At 37.0% G+C, this 17,706-nt stretch overlaps 1 long non-coding RNA gene across 3 annotated transcripts in view; it reads left to right on the top strand.

Moving 5' to 3' along the window:
* The window catches only part of LOC129657423 (uncharacterized), a 298,612-nt gene that overhangs the window by 106,412 nt on the left and 174,494 nt on the right, over positions 1–17,706 (top strand). For all 3 annotated transcript variants that reach the window (XR_008716706.1, XR_008716707.1, XR_008716705.1), the window contains exon 2: positions 6,552–6,609. This is a non-coding gene — a long non-coding RNA (uncharacterized LOC129657423). The remainder of the gene's footprint in view (positions 1–6,551; positions 6,610–17,706) is intronic.

Genomic DNA, 17,706 nt, shown 5'->3' with positions numbered 1-17,706 from the left:
ATACTAATATGAATAGATATATTTCTCCCATACTCTCTCTCCACATTCCACATCAATTCAAATTTCAGGCCTGTGGCCATCTGAGAATCTCTTTGCTTGCTGTCAGCTCTTTTTCTTCTTACTCCACATGATTTCCTTTGTCTTTCTCACTGTTCTTTAGGTGGCTGCCATCTCTTTCCTTAGAAAAAAAGGAAAGGCTACTATCTCTTTTTCCTTCACAAAGATGTGAAGTTTTTGTGACTCAGCTATTCCTGGTTCTGTTCTTGGGGAGCTGCTCAGATCTCTCAATGATGAAAACTTTATGTACTTCAGCTTCCCTAGCCATCCATTTACAAAACAAGCAGGTCTTCATCTTCTGATATTGGCCACTTCTCATGGTAGTACCTTACGATGTTGTTAGGTTGATGTGTGCTGGGAGCAATGCTGTTGGAAAAACGGTACCAGTAGACTTGTTCCTCGTGGGGTTGCCGCAAACCTTCAATTTCTAAGAAATGCAATCCCTGTTAAGCAAAATAGAACAAGGTGTCCCTGTACTGTTATAAGTGTCTGTTTAGGATCTTAGAAAAAAAGGAGCATGCAATACCTGCACGTAGCTCTTAATGGGTCAGAGCAGAGGTAAACCAGGGCAAATATCTTAGTGATTAGATACCTGTGGTCATCAATGTGAAAAATTATTTGAAAATACATCTCTTTGTTCTTTGAATATTTTATTTTGGGAATTTTCTAATCTATAGAAACATTGAGTGAAGAGTATCATATTCATCTTCACATCCTTCACTTAGATTCATGAGTTATTAATGTTTTGGCACGTTCGCTTGAGGAGGGATTGTTGTTGTTAAGTCACTAAGTCGTGTCCGACTCTGTGACACCATGGACTGCAGCATGCAAGGCTTCCCCGTCCTTCACTATCTCCCAGAGTTTGCTCAAACTCATGTCCACTGAGTCGGTGATGCCATCCAACCAATCCTCTGTGACCTCCTTCTCTTCCTGCCCTCAAGCTTTCCCAGCATCAGGGTCTTTTCCATTGAGTCGGCTCTTTGCATATGGTGGTCAAAGTTTTGGAACTTCAGCTCCAGCATGAGTGAATGTTCAGGGTTGATTTCCTTTAAGATTGGCTGGTTTGATTTCCTTGCCGTCCAAGAGACTCTCATAAGTCTTCTTCAGTACCACAATTCAAAAACATTGATTCTTTAGCACTCAGCTTTCTTTATGGTCCAACTCTCACATCCTTACATGACTAATGTAAAACCAAAGCTTTGACTATAAGAACTTTTGTTGGCAAAATGATGTCTCTGCTTCTTAATATGCTGTCTGGGTTTGTCATAGATTTCCTTCCAAGAAACATCATCTTTAATTTCATGGCTGCACTCACTATTGGCAATGATTTTGGAGCCCAAGAAAATAAAATCTGTCACTCTTTCCACTGTTTCCCCATCTATTTGCCATGAAGTGATGGGACTGGATGTCATGATATAGTTTTTTGAATATTGAGTTTTAAGCCAGCTTTTCACTCTTCTCTTTCACTCTCATGAAGAGGCTCTTCAGTTACATATAATATAGAATGACACTATGTTTCCTAAGTTTAAACCAGCCTCAGGTTTAGAATGAGGTCCTATTAATAAGTTGTGGCAGGCTTTATAGTCCACCCAAAGGTCTCCCACCTCCTCCCTTGTTTCTAAGATGCCCTGGATGTGTCTCAGGTGTACATATGGGTAAGTTTGTTGGTTACCATAGCCTTCCATGAAGAAATATACTGTATATATAAAGACATGACCTGAAAACTTCCCACAGCCCCAGGTATGCCCACAGTTACCTAGCCTTCCCATCAGGCATCAAGAACTCTGATCCAGCATCTCCTTAGCAGACCACCACTGCCTCCAGTAAATAATGCGTGTTTCTCTCTCAGGCTGTTACTTCTGTTCTATGTTTTGTAATATTCTTTATACCTTGGAACCAAGCCCATTTATAAGTGCTTCCCTGTTTCTTCTTTCATGTTACACAAATAACAAAGGTACCAAAACAGGGCTGCCTTCCCCAGTGCCTTTCTTAAAAAAAATAAAACTTTGCTTATACTTTACTCTACAATTAATACCATCACCAAACGACTCAAACATGAGTCTCTGCGGAAGTTGGCTATGAACAGATTCCATGTCATCATCTCTCAGAGAAGTCCATCTTTCTCTCTGATTTCCATTTGCCTGCCTTTGTTCTCTCATAGGAAAAGTGCTCTTCAGCAAGCTCTTCCGTCTCTTATGCAAGCTGACCCCTAATGAACCTGCCATATTTCAATGCCTGTCATGGACATCACTCCGGATTAAGGTCTTTCCCTTCCCCCAACATTCAAGAATATTCATACCCATACATAAACAGTGCATTTCTGAGAACCAGAAATTAAATCTCCAATTAACATGTCTGTACACATGGTAATTCAAAATAAGAAAAAAGATAATTCAGGGACAAAATTAACAAGGACACAAATTTATATATGATCAAACTAAGTATAATCTTGAAGTAAGAAAAGATATGTGATCTTGTTGTTGGTGAATTCTAGGAACAAAAGCTTTTTGTACCTTTTGCTAGTACAACTCAGGACTGAAAGGGGGGAAGTCAAGGCTTGTAATTTGAATAAATTTTGGAAAGTCTATTCATTTTAAAACCAATGAAGGAAACTGAAGATTTAGTTTACCTCAATTTGCAATTATGGTAGTTTGGGGTTTTCTAGAAGTATCTATGAATTTTTTAAAGCCTGGGAAATGGTGCCCCTCTGAAGGTACTACATGAGTGAACACACTAAATGTGAGAAGTGACTAATCTTTTCCTTCCAGTTTTTGTGGTTTCTAATGGTGTAATGATGTCTAGTGCATCCATTGAAAACTTTCCCTGGATTTAAGCCAGAAACATACTGAACAATTTTATTGACTGATTTCACATTCTTTTCTAATTGTGTTTTCATTTTTAGGAAAGCAAAAAGAACCAGGCGCTGTTTAAAAACAAACTAATTAAAGCAACCTTTCTTTAAAAGTTTTTCAACATAACTTTTACCTTATGAAGATTCAACAATCAAATTAGGGGAAAGTTTTTTTTCCCCCCAAATTGTCTTTATTTTTGACCCTTGGGTGGTGGGAGCTTAGAAAATGGAACTCTGTCCAATTTATATGTTGTAATAATTTATTATTTTCATTATTTCTTCATTTATTCAATATATAACAAAAGAAAAGTAGTAACTTTATTCACAGCATAAGACAATTGGTAAGTCATTCTGTGAGTGCATTCCTTAATAGAGAAGAAACGGTTCTAAAAGAGGAACTGTTTCTAATGTTAAAATTTCTAAATTAAAAAATGAAAAACAGTTAACTTGTCCAATTTCAGGCAAAAGCATTTCTTTCTAACATGCTCTAACCAATTGAAACTGGCTGGTAGGTGCTGCAAAATGCCTATGTTTCCTTATTTCTCTTTTAATTTTATATTTTTTGAGAAAAGAGGGCAATATTCCACAAAGTCCCACAGTTTCATTCCTTTGTTAACAGTGTTCATCTAACTGGCTTCCCATTTCATTACTTCTGTCTTGTCTTCATATATTAATTTCACTTATCTGCTGTCTAATGAAATATTCATGTAACTTTTCTTCCCTCTAAATAGAATGAAAAGTGACCTTCAAATGAGAGCCAGGAGAAGAAACAATGGCCCGATGTTTTTTAATCTTTATAAAATAATACTCTATTAAATTTTGAGGTTTTTAATTTGGTTGTTTTTTCTTATGGTTGAGAGAGTTAAATTATTCAAAACAAAATTTACACTTAATAAAATTTCTGAAAATTTAGATACAGTTTACTTCAAATCAGTGCTTAAATATGTTATTGTTTCTGTATTTTCAAGTATCTTTAGAGTGATGATTAATTTAGATATGTCTTATCCATCCATTGTAATTAGATGAATTTTGAGTTTTCAGGATATAAAAAGGTTTCACATGGGAATTCCTTTGAGGTCCAGGGTTAGGAGTCTATTTCACTGCCTCGAGCCCAGGTTCGATACCTAGTCAGGAAACTAAGATGCCGCAAGCCACACTGCAGGGCCAAACCACACCCCACACCCCCCCATAATAAACAAAAGCAAAACAAAACAAACACAAAGAGTTTCACTTGAGAGCTATGGTCATGCCTTCCAGTGGCATTTATATATATTTTATTTGTAGTCTCTGAAAAACAGATGCCATGTTGGTACTAAGCTCTCAATAAATCCTCAGTAGTTAATCATGGCTCCCAGGCATGAGAAGACTGGCCAGGACTTGAGATTCAAGAGTGTGTACAGGGTGGAGAGAGTTGATGAGTGCATGATGAGTATGGACGGCAGAGTTGTGAGATATCTTTGCATGAGAATACTGAGTTTAAATTTGTCTACATTTGTCAGAATCTCATTAAATTTGGCATTGTTTTAATCTGTATTTTAAGGAAATTTGTTCTGTATCATTCTAGAATTATTTAAAGGTCCGTCTAGTCAAGGCTATGGTTTTTCTTGTGGTCATGTATGGATGTGAGAGTTGGACTGTGAAGAAGGCTGAGCGCCGAAGAATTGATGCTTTTAAACTGTGGTGTTGGAGAAGACTCTTGAGAGTCCCTTGGACTGCAAGGACATCCAACCAGTCCATTCTGAAGGAGATCAGCCCTGGGATTTCTTTGGAAGGAATGATGCTCAAGCTGAAACTCCAGTACTTTGGCCACCTCATGTGAAGAGTTGACTCATTGGAAAAGACTCTGATGCTGGGAGGGATTGGGGGCAAGAGGAGAAGGGGACGACAGAGGATGAGATGGCTGGATGGCATCACTGACTCTATGGACATGAGTGTGAGTGAACTCCGGGAGTTGGTGACAGACAGGGAGGCCTGGCGTACTGCGATTCATGGGGTCACAAAGAGTCGGACATGACTGAGCGACTGAACTGAACTGAACTGAACTGAAGAATTTCTACTGTCTTCTTGGGGCTATATAATACAGATACATATGTGAATATTCTGACACTCATTTGCAACATGTTATAATTTTAATTTCCATTCAGATCAGATCAGTCGCTCAGTCGTGCCTGACTCTTTGCAACCCCATGAATTGCAGCACGCCAGGTCTCCCTGTCCATCACCAACTCCTGGAGTTCACTCAGACTCATGTCCATCGAGTCAGTGATGCCATCCAGCCATCTCATCCTCTGTCGTCCCCTTCTCCTTCTGACCCCAATCCCTCCCAGCATCAGGGTCTTTTCCAATGAATCAACTCTTCGCATGAGGTGGCCAAAGTACTGGAGTTTCAGCTTTAGCATCATTCCTTCCAAAGAAATCCCAGGGCTGATCTCCTTCAGAATGGACTGGTTGGATCTCCTTGCAGTCCAAGGGACTCTCAAGAGTCTTCTCCAACACCACAGTTCAAAAGCATCAATTCTTCGGCGCTCAGCCTTCTTCACAGTCCAACTCTCACATCCATACATGACCACAGGATAAAACCATAGCCTTGACTAGACGGACCTTTGTTGGCAAAGTAATGTCTTTGCTTTTGAATATGCTATCTAGGTTAGTCATAACTTTCACTTTCATCAAGAGGCTTTTGCATTCCTCTTCAGTTTCTGCCATAAGGGTGGTGTCATCCGCATATCTGAGGTTATTGATATTTCTCCCAGCAGTCTTGATTCCAGCTTGTGTTTCTTCCAGTCCAGCCTACTCTAAATTAAAAACTCACGTAATGTAAGAGTATATTCACTGGTTCCATGTGTGCAGTCATTTAGAACTCTTTAATATTCTTTAGGACTGAAGTTTCTTAAATTGATCTTAGTCAAAAAAACGAGTTTGTATTTAGAAAGTTTAGGGAAAATAATTCCAGTCCAGATGTGAGTGTCGTATGTATCATTTATTTTCCTTTAGTACAATTATATCAATTAAATATTTTTTGGTATACGTTTAAAAATGAAAAGAGTATTTGACTTTTAAAGGAAAACTTTCCATAAGGCATTCTTGTGAAAGAAGCTTTACTATTTGGGAACATTTATTTTTTTAACAAAGTGGTAAAGCAGAAATGGCATTGTCAGGCAGAAAATACTGCTCTGGAACAAAATTTCAAATCTCTTCATAAAAAGTACAATTGTGGTTAAGTTCATGGGTGGCTTGCCTTCCTTTTATTGCCGAGTGTTGGGAAGCAGTGGTCTATGGTCACTGGCAGCATTTCTCCAAGGACTCTTAAAGGATGTGACCTTCTAAGCCCTGGCACTGAATTGTGGAGTTACCTGAAAAGCTGTCTTATTGACCCAGACCTGAGTTCACTACCACCTGGTGTCTAGCTAAACAAGATGGCCAGATTAGGAAATGTTTCCGAACAGATTTATGCTAAATGGGTCATTTTGTAGTAACTTTGAGAATATATTTTCAAAACAGTTTTTATATTAGAAATAGATCCAAGACTAGGGACGGTTACTTTTATGAGTTGGGGAGGGGTGGTAATCTGCTTTTGTTTCTTACTGTTACTTTTTGAATCCTAAATGATCCCTGAAAAATATTATCTTCCTTGTCTTTGTAGATGGGAAAAGAGAAGACCAGAAAAGAATGAGCAGCCCGCCCAAGGTCACTCACAACCAGTAAGTATTCAAGTTCTGGCTTGCCTTTCGCCAAAGCTGAAGTTTTTCCTTTAAATATATGGCCCCATTCTTCAAATATGGTACCTCCACAACATCCTTTGGAGATATTTAGAAATAAAAAGATCACGTTTGGAAGCAGTACTAGATGAATCAAATCCAGACCTTCTTCTGTTTACTCAGTGAAGTATGTGAAATTAAGCATTTCCTCACTAGCTTATATTAGAACATTTTCATTGTGTTCAGTTTGAAACTGAACTTTGAAGAGCTCAGTTTGTAGAAGTCTTGTGAATTTGGTTCTATATGTGATTGAATACAGGAGAAATTGTTTAAAATTATAGCATGTCTTATAATGCTAAAATTAATTCAGGATCATTCTCCAAAAAACTACTCAATGAACATATAAATAGCTTTTAAACAGTCGTTTGATTGTTTTTTGTTTGTTTTTTTTTTTCCCCCACCTCTTTTTCCAAAATTGTTCACAGTTCTACTGTTAGCCAGTGAATGTTTTTTCAGGAACTGTTTGGAGTAATAATAGAACTGAAAATGTACACAGTGGAGATGTCAAACATTGTTAATCGAGTATTCCATTTTAAATGTGCTAATGTAACATATCTGGCAGGAGTTGGAATTTCTAACATGTAGCATACTGATGCATAATGAGTTTATGCTATAGAGTTATTCCACAGAGTTTAGCAAATCCTTCGGTTTTTGGCGAACTTGAGTGTGATTAGCAGCTTTCTGAATCTCTTTCTATCCTTTAAGGTAACATTCTTGAATTTGAATTGTTTACTAATGTCGATGGATCCGAGTCCTGGGTGTTAATCTAGAGAGAAAGAAAGGTCACAGGTTAGAGACCTGTGGAAAGTGCTAATTGCCCATGTGTGTCTGGTCTGTGTCACATCTCATTAGGCTTGTCACATTCCGCAGAGCTGCTGAGAGTCTGGTGGAGTCTGCCATGTATTGTAAATTCTGGGGATTCCTGGGGAAGGACTTCTGCTATGTCTCCTGGTCTCTTTGATCAGGGAAGAAGACATCTTTTATTGTTGGTTTCTGTAATTGGTGCTTACAGCCTCCTTTCCATATCTGTAAACACACTGATTGGCTGTTCCTGCTGATACCTAAATAGGGCTGAAGGAGTGGGGAGTAGTACCCATGAAATAAACCTGGAGTCAGGTTGTGGTAATTAATTTCAAAACCTTGGAGATTATTCCTCACTGTATACAGTTTCCACCTTGTTTTATTTAATGTTCAAAAGAAGAGTACTTGCTTGAATTTAGAAATCTTCTGACCCATGTTTTTTATGGATTCTCCTGAAAGTCACTTGAAATAGCTAGGATGGTAGGATAAAAAGAAACCAAAGAAGACCTTGTTTTCTACTAGACAGATAAGAGAGACCTTGTGCTCCTGGTTTTTATCTTTGTTTTTGTGTGAAGTTAAGCAGTCAAAATGGGCTGCTTCTCCTTGACTCACAGATGAACACAAGTAGCTGATGAAGTTTATTTACACAGTTGAGGACAGAACAACATGACCTTCGGTGGATAGCAAGGGGTCACATTTCATAGCCTCATTGGCCTTTTCTTGGAACCATCCAAAATAATGCAGATTTCCTTAAGACACTGGTCATGTCACTTCAACCTGTAATTTTGGGGACTGAAACAATGTTTATTTTCGTAAGTGATTTGTTTTGCTCAAAAGGGACATTCATTTAAAATTAATATACTACAGGACATTTATGTTTGTTTCTTAAAACTGTCCCATGGAAAAGGCCCCTTTCAAGCTAAGTTCCAAAGGAAAAGTCTGCAGATTGCCTTTTCTCAGTTCTGTTTTCACTCCAGACTTGGCATACTAAAGGATTTGGGAAGTTAAAGGCCCCCAGTCCTAACATGCTTAACTTTTATCCAAACAAAATTTAAAACCCAAATAAGGGTGTCCATTATACTGAAGCAAATCAAAGGCACTGCTAAACTTTGTTGCTTAAGAGCCATATAACGGTTAAGTGGTTAAATGTTGAACACATACGTAAACAGACATCAGGACAAGAGTTTTCTTAGCAACAATTTCGGTAAGAAATTTAAGAAATAAATCTTAAAGTGGAAAGTATTTATATTATTCCACTTCTCTTCAATTCTTATTTCCATTTTGTTTCCCCAAATAACTAATTATATCTTTGCCATAGTCCTCATAGAAATTAAGTTTGGGGGCATATTCAAACATAGTTTTCTTTTAATCTCTTCTAATTCAGTTAGCTAAATATCTCTCATGCCCTCTGCTCAAACATAGATTTGAATGGTATTTACTCAGAACTCATAATGAAAAGCTACTATATGTTATCAATGTATATTTGCAAATATATAAATTATACCACATACCAAAGACATAATTCTGTTTTTAATGGATTTGCCAAAAACGAGTTGTCCTTTACAGCTGATGTTTCATGTCAAATGAGATGGAAAACTTACCTTAGAAGTCCCTTAAAAAATTGTATCTTAGCTGCTTTATAAGATAAACATTACAAAATAGTACTAAATAATTTATCATTTTAATTAAATGATTTTAATATACTGAATTTCTCGTTTCTCTCATACTTGTTATTGTCATATCTTTGGGGGCATTTTGAATATGATAAACTCTTCTTTAGAACTATAAACTAATAATGTTCTTAGCATTTACACTCACATACAGTGAAATAGATCATTAAACTTTTTCTTAGTAAAACAAGGGAAAATCTGGAGAAATCCTGCTTAGTTGATTCCTATATCTACATTGCTTTTGTTTCCGATAGCTGTTTGAAATTGCATATGGTGGCACAAAAGCAAATTCAGAGCCTTGTTTTAGCTTAAAACATTGGATAAAATGTGACAAGTATCATGATAACCTAGAGGATTGAGAGACTAAATACAATGCATTTATTGTACTATCCTTTAAAATTATTTTCACAGCATTAAATAATGACAATTATTTCACATTTATTATTGATCCTGGGAGAAAATGTTTAATTTTTATAAATTTTACATGCTAAAGAGTTACAAATAATTACTAGTGTTGAGACAACTTTGTTTAGTTTTGCCTGGTAAAAAGATTTCTCTTATAAAATATGCATTATTGAAAATAAATCATTCCACAAAAATCCTAGGATCAATAAAGAAATTCCTATGATTTGATGGTCTCAGGCAGGTGATGGGGATGCAAATAATTATGGACTTTTGAGGTTCTGATCTTGTTTCCAGATTGCATTTGTTCCTTTTTATGTAAACATCAGATAACTTGAACTGTTGTTTGTCAGGTCTGGTAAGTAAAAAATAGAGCTACTGAGGAAAAAAGGTATATTTCATAGGGTTACTAAATTCACAAACAAAGCTTTGAAAGTTATTGTTGAACATGTCATTTATTTTAGAATATTAGAATAAGCATTGAGTGAGGATGCATTTAATTTTGCTTCAAGCCATCATTATTATAAACTATCACTAAGGTATAAACAAAAATGTTTGAAATTCTAGTATAGAACAAGGAGCTTGCATGGTGTCCTTGTCCAATAACTAAAATATTACTTGGTAAGATGAACGAAGAAAGTTTACTATTTCTTTAATAATGACACTGAATTTTTTTTCAGTAAAGAGATCTGTTGACTTTATGTGTAGATGGTTTCAATTTAGAAAAGACTATTTGGAAATCTGTCCACCACAGTTTATTTATCCACTTTATTTTCTCCGAGTTCCTCCTACTGGAAAGCATTTAAGGGTTATTCTTCTTGAAAGAGTTATATGGACTATGTGTATCCTCTCATTGTTTCAATTAAAGGTCCTCAGCTGTTTTTCTCATTGTGAAGTGAAAAACAAAGAATTAATCTGTTCTCTTCCGTTAAAGTCTGTTTCGCAAAGGCCAGGCATTTTGTATATCCACATGGAACTTTAATATGAAATGGCTATATTTTTGCCTAAGGAAGTGTGCAGAATGTATTCAGTTATGGTGTTTATAAGAAACTCTTTCTGACACTTCAGTGATAAAAGAGTTTTTGGATTATGGTATACATTATAGGTGGATCTGGTACTGTGTAAATGTTTAAGGCAAGGCACATCATGGTTAATTTATGCACTGTCCACTTGTTTAATCATCTGAAAAGAAGGGTCGATCTTTATGAACAAGCTTTGATGATCCTAAATGATAGCCAGATACCACCAATAAGCTAGATACATTTACATCTGCACTAGCCTGAGCAGTATAGGAAAATAGGAGTGAATAGACTCATTTTCTTCACCAATTCATTTTTTTCTACAAAAAAATCAGCATAAAAAATAGTTTTCATGGCTTATATGTTTTATGTCCATAAATATGTAGCCTGTAAAAAATTCCATAAGGGAATTATAGCTTATTTCTTCAGATAAGAAAACTTCATCTTTTAACTATCTTACATTTGATTAAATGTAAAAAAATGAATAGTTTTCACAGGCCGAATGAAGTATATACAACTTGATTGCATAATTATAAAGTAAACATCATTTATTTTGTTCTTATTCAGTGTTAGAAAAATGATAGATTTATATTCACTTTAAAAAATCTTGATAGTAATCTTAAAAAGAGTGGGTTGTTTTTTCTCATTATATGGATGAGGAAACTTAAGCTCCCAGAGATTAAATGCCCTTCTCGCTTGCCCCACACTAACACCCTGCCTTCCTAGGGTGCATGGCAACTACAACTCTTTCTTGTGTTTCAGACTGCCTCCTTTATGTTGGTGACTAACGCCAACTCACAATAATCGGGTCCAATTCAAGGTCCAATAATAACTCACAATAATCAGGTCCAAGTCAAGGTTCTCATAGAAAGTGTACTCAAGCTTTTAAGAAAAGAATCAGTTGAGGAGGATATTATTTTAAATGCATGTAAGATCTCCATAAGAATTCAGGACAGGTTGAATTTGTAGCCCTGTGGAAGAGCTCCAGAGAAGGCTCTCTCTCTCACCTCCATTTCCCTTCCTGATAAATTCTTTCCATAGTGTTAGCTTTCCATAGTGTTAGCAGCTCCCATTCATACTCCTCCAGTCTTCGTGCACAGGACTGAGGCCAGCTTCCTCATTGCTGCCTCTTAGAAAGTCTCTGCAAGCCTCTCAGGGACCCAGTTTATATTTGGGAGCCAGGACACACAGTTCCAGATCTCAGGGCCAGGCTTTCAATCTCATTGCTGGTCTGATCAAATCCATGGCAGGAAGGATCACACAATCTCTCTGTTTACTGGGAGGGACTCAGATGTATATTCAGGTATATCTACTACAACCCAGAGCATCTATTGTCCTGGGATTCAGGAGTTTTATTTGTGAAAGCACAAGTGTTAGTTGATCAGTCATGTCTGACTATTTGCAACCCCATGAACTGTAGCCCACCAGGCTCCTCTGTCCATGGAATTCTCCAGGCAAGAATACTGGAGTGGGTTGCTATTCCTTTCTCCAGGGGATCTTCCCAAACCAGGGATCAAACCCAGGTCTGCTGCATTGCAGGTAGATTCTTTACCATCTGAGCCACCAGGGAAGACCATTTAATTTGTCCTTTTCCATTACTATGAGCAGCATGAAGAATTTGTTAAATTTTGAAAGTTGACACAGAAACCATTGTACGAATGATGATTCAGTAGATACTCTACACTTACTGGTTGGTTGGTAAAATATTTTGAGTTTCTGGATTCTAAATGGGCATATTTAAAGAATTTAAAAAACTTTTTATGGGCCTTTTCTCTATGGGGAAGGAAATGGAGGTTGTATTCTCTATTGCTGGTCACTACGGTGCTCTAACAGTAATGTTTTAGAGGAACTGTGGCAGCATGTTAGTACAATTTTCTCTTGCTTAGAAAATGGTAAACATGTCCATAGAGAAGGAAAGTTCTCCATAGGTTGTTTTTGTTTCTATTAACATTAGGCATTATTAATTGCTTTCTTTTTCAGTTGGCTGAATTAAAAGAAAAAATAATTCATGATAATACAAGGGAATTTAATTGAAAAGCCTAGGGATGTTCTTACATAATAAAGAAGCAATTCAAAATGTTAGTCTATACTTAGATATATTCCTAATGAAATTTTAAACATTATGAAGTTTGTTAACCTTCTCTCACCATACTGTAGCAGGATATTTAATTTATCTTCAAGGTTTGTATTGATAACTCTTCATTCTAAAGGATGCCAAAGCATTAATGTTAGTAAGTTCTGAAGAACTAAAACTAGTCCCATAAGAAACACAGGCTTGTGTCATGAATAGTATATATTTTGTTCCAGAATCTTAATATTTCCCCAGAAAAAGATTAGCTACAATTGGAAGATATTTCAGACTGTTGTCTTTGCATCATTTGTTCACTAATCTTATTGAATAGTTTAAACAAAAATTACATGTAGCTATTGCATGATTATGCTGCTACTACAGTGAATTTCTATAGACTCAATTATAAATCAATCCAAAATAGTTTCATTTTCCTGTTTGACCCTTTTCAGTAATATACTATCTATAAAATAAAGACAAACTTGTGCCTTGTATTTATGACCATACACAAAGGTGTTTTATTCTATCTTTGGTTCTGAAAGATTTTGAGACATTGTGAAAATATTTATCTGCAAACTGCCTCATCATATGTCAAGCAACTGGTTAGATCATCCCAGATTTTATGGTACATGGGTCAGATAGAGTTCTTGTCAATCATCTGTTTCTTATATTAAAGCCAGTAAGTTACTTTATGGTAGACTGAAATTGAATATTTGATCTTTATGTAGTTGTTGTACAGTCACTAAGTCATGTTCAACTCTTTGCCACCCCCTGAACTGCATGCAACATGCCAGGCTTCCCTGTCCTTCACTATCTCCCAGAGTTTGCTCAAACTCATGTCCATTGAGTCAGTGATGCTGTCCAACCATCTCATCTTCTGTTGCCCCATTCTTCTCCTGCTCTCAAGCTTTCCCAGAATGAGGATCTTTTTGAATGAGCTGGCTGTTTGCATCAGATGGCCAAAGTACTGGAGATTTGGCTTCAGTATAAGTTATTCCAGTAATATTCAGGGTTGATTTCCTTTAGAATTGACTGGTTTGATCTCCAAGGGACTCTTAAGAGTCTTCTCCAACAGTTCAAAGCACAGTTGAAAAGCATCAATTCTTCAATGTTCAGCCTTCTTTATGGTGCAAATTTCACATCCATACTTGACTACTGGAAAAAACAGCTTTGACTATATGGACCTTTGTTGGAAAAGTGATGTCTCTGCTTTTTAATACACTGTCCAGATTTGTCATAGCATTTCTTCCAAGGAGAAAGTGTCTTTAAGTTTCTTTAAGTTTCATGGCTGCAGTAACCATCCACAGTGATTTTGGAGCCCAAGAAAATAAAGTCCATCACTATTTCCATTCCCCCCAACAATCTATTTGTCAAGGCTATGGTTTTCCAGTGATCATGTATGGATGTGAGAGTTGGACTATAAAGAAAGCTGAGCGCCGAAAAATTGATGCTTTTGAACTGTGGTGTTGGAGAAGACTCTGGAGAGTCTCTTGGACTGCAAGGAGATCCAACTAGTCTATCCTAAAGGAGATCAGTCCTGGGTGTTCATTGGAAGGACTGATGTTGAAGCTGAAACTCCAGTACTTTGGCCACCTGATGTGAAGAGCTGACTCATTTGAAAAGACCCTGATGCTGGGAAAGATTGAGGACAGGAGGAGAAGGGGACGACAGAGGATGAGATGGTTGGATGGCATCACTGACTCAATGGACATGGGTTTGGGTGGACTCTGGGAGTTGGTAATGGACAGGGAGGCCTGGCGTGCTGCAGTTCATGGGGTCGTAGAGAGTTGGACACAACTGAGTGACTGAACTGAACTGATTTGCCATGAAATGATGGGACCAGATGCCAAGATCTTAGTTTTTTTAATGCTAAGTTTTAAACCAGCTCTTTTTACTCTCCTCTTCTACCCTAATCAAAGATTCTTTAGTTTTTCTTCAGTTTCTGCCATTAGAGTGGTATCATCTGCTAGTGATATCTAAGGCTGTTGATATTTCTCCTGGCAATCTTGATTACAGTTTGTGATTCATCCAGCCTGGCGTTTTGCATGATGTACTCTGCATATAAGTTAAATAAGCAGGTTGACAATATACAGCCTTGACATACTCCTTTTCCAATTTGGAACCAGTCCATTGTTCCATGTCTAGTTCTAACTGTTGCTTCTTGACCTGCATACAGGTTTCTCAGGAGACAGGTAAGGTGGTCTGGTATTCCTGCCTCTTTAAGAATTTTCTACAGTTTGTTGTGATCTGCACAGTCAAAGGCTTTAGTGTAGTCAATGAAGCAAAAGTGGATGTTTTTCTGGAATTCCCTTGCTTTTTCTATGATCCAAGGGATGTTGGCAATTTTATCTGTGTTTCCTCTGCCTTTTCTAAATCCAGCTTGTACATCTGAAAGTTCTCAGTTCGTATACTGCTGGAGCCTAGCTTGAAGGATTTTGAGCATTACTTTGCTAGCAAGTGAAATGAGCACAATTGTATGATAGTTGGAATATTCTTTGGCATTTCCTTTCTCTTGAATTGGAATGAGAAGTGACCTTTTCCATTCCTATGGCTACAGCAAATTCCAAATTTGCTGGCATATTGTATGCAGCACTTTAACAGTATCATCTTTTAGGGTTTGACATAGCTTAATTGGAATTCCATCACCTCCACTAGCTTTGTTCATAGTAATGCTTCTTAAGGCCCACTTGTTTTCACACTTCAGAATGTCTAGATCTAGGTGAGTGACCACACCATCATGATTATCTGTATCTTCTGTGTATTCTTGCACCTCTTATTAATCTGTTCTGCTTTTGGTAGGTCGTTGGCATTTCTGTCCATTATTTTGCCCATCTTTGCATGGAACATTCCTTTGGTATCTCCAGTTTTCTTGAAGCGATCTCTAGTCTTTCCCATTCTGTTGCTTTCCTCTGTTTCTTTGCACTGTTCACTTAAGAAGGCTTTCGTATCTGTCTTTGCTATTCTCTAGAACTCTACATTCAGTTGGTACATTCTTTCTTTGCCTTTTATCTTCTTTCCACAGCTATTTGTAAATTCTTCGCAGACAACCACTTTGAATTCTTGCATGTCTTTTTTTGTTTTGAGATTATTTTGGTCACCTCCTCCTATACTGTGGTATGAACCTCTGTCCATAGTTCTTCATACAGTCTGTCTACCAGATCTAACCTCTTGAAACTATTTCTCACTTCCACTGAGTAATCATAAGGGGTTTGATTTAGGTCATACCTGAATGGCCTATTGGTTTCCCCTACTTTCTTCAATTTAAGTCTGAATTTTGCATAAGGAGTTCATGGTCTGAGCCACAGTCAGCTCCAAGTCTTTTTGCTGACTATGTAGAGCTTCTCCACCTTCGGCTGCCAAGCATATAATCAATCTGATTTTGGTATTGACCATCTAGTGATGTCCACGTGTAGAGTCATTCTTGTCTCGTTGGAAGAGGTTGTTTCCTATAAGCAGTGTGTTTTCTTGACAAAACTTGTCAGCCTTTGTCATGCTTCATTTTTTCCTCCACAGCCAAACTTGCCTATTACGCCAGGTATCTCTCTTGTTAAAAAATATTTATTTATTTGATTAAATTGGAGGATAATTACCTTACAAAAAACATTGTGATATTTTTTGCCATTTTTACTTCCTACTTTTGCATTCAAGTCCCCTATGATGAAAAGGACATCTGCTTTTGCATGTTAATTCTAAAACATTTTATGCAGTGTGAATTATAATTGTATGAATTTTTTGTAAAAGAACACCTGGAACATTAAAAAAAGGAAATCATAGAAAACATTATCAGAGTTATCATATCTTCAGCTACTGCTTCTTTTTTTTAGAAAGTCTAAATACAAAATAAGTAAATACACAAATACATACATGTACATGCATACATGAATACACATGTATGCGTATTATTATCTAAGCCTGAAGTCAGATTACCCCCAGTGTGTAGTCCAAATGGAATATTAGATAGCTCATACACTTGGCATCCCCAAATCAGTGAAACTCTATCATTAGACTCAGTGGTTCTTCATGTATATCATATACTGTAATTAAAAAAAAAGAACTGGACTTAATGTGTACATTACTGCTAAATGAACATTAGGCAAAGCATCAGTGGATAGATTATGAGCCTGGCCTTGTCTCTAGTCTTTCTGAACATCAGTTTCTTTCTTTATAAAGGGGTGATAATTGCTTGGCTTATTTTATTAAGTTAATACAAAGGGTAAAATGAGATGATATAAGTGAGAGTGCTTTCTTATCTAGTCCACACTCCACATAACTGAGATATTATTTGGAAGAGTCAAGAGACTAAGTTATGTTCATGACAGCATTTTGAATAATGCTTAAATGAATGTTTGTGTATGTTAAAGATAATATGATTGGATATTGGAAAATGGTTTAGAAAGTTATTGTAATGTGTTTTAGTGAGAAACTACATCACACAGTTCATACATCTTTTAAAATATTATTTTCCAAGTGACACATCCAAATAATTTTAAAAAGTCAAATAATTCAACAAGATGTATTTAAAACAGAGCTATTTCCTGTCCACTCTTTTTCAGTCACTCAGTTATGTTCGACTCTTTGCAAGTCCATGGACTGCAGCACATCAGGCTTCCATGTTCTTCACCATCCTCCCAGAGCTTGCCCAAACTCATGTCCATTGAATCGGTGATGCCATCCAACCATCTCATCTTCTGTCTTCCCGTTCTCCTCCTACCCTCAATCTTCTTTCCCAGCATCAGGGTCTTTTCTAATGAGTGGGCTCTTCGCATCAGGTGACCAAGGTTTTGGAGCTTCAGCTTCAGCATCAGTCCTTCCAATGAATATTCAGGATTGATTTCCTTTAGGATGGACTGGTTGGATCTCCTTGCAGTCCAAGGGACTCTCAGTAGTCTTCTCCAACACCACAGTTCAAAAGCATCAGCTTTCTTTGTGGTCAGCTTTCTTTGTGGTCCAACTCTCACATCCATACATGATGTGAAGAACTGGGAAAAACCATAACGTTGACTATATGGACTTTTGTCGGCAAAGTAGTGTCTGTGCTTTTTAACATGCTATCTAGGTTTGTTATAGCTTTTCTTCCAAG

Source organism: Bubalus kerabau, chromosome 7 (genome assembly GCF_029407905.1).
Source record: "Bubalus kerabau isolate K-KA32 ecotype Philippines breed swamp buffalo chromosome 7, PCC_UOA_SB_1v2, whole genome shotgun sequence".
Lineage (NCBI taxonomy): Eukaryota > Metazoa > Chordata > Mammalia > Artiodactyla > Bovidae > Bubalus > Bubalus kerabau.
The sequence above is the reverse complement of the archived record's forward strand: the minus strand, read 5'-3'. Positions and strand labels throughout refer to the sequence as shown.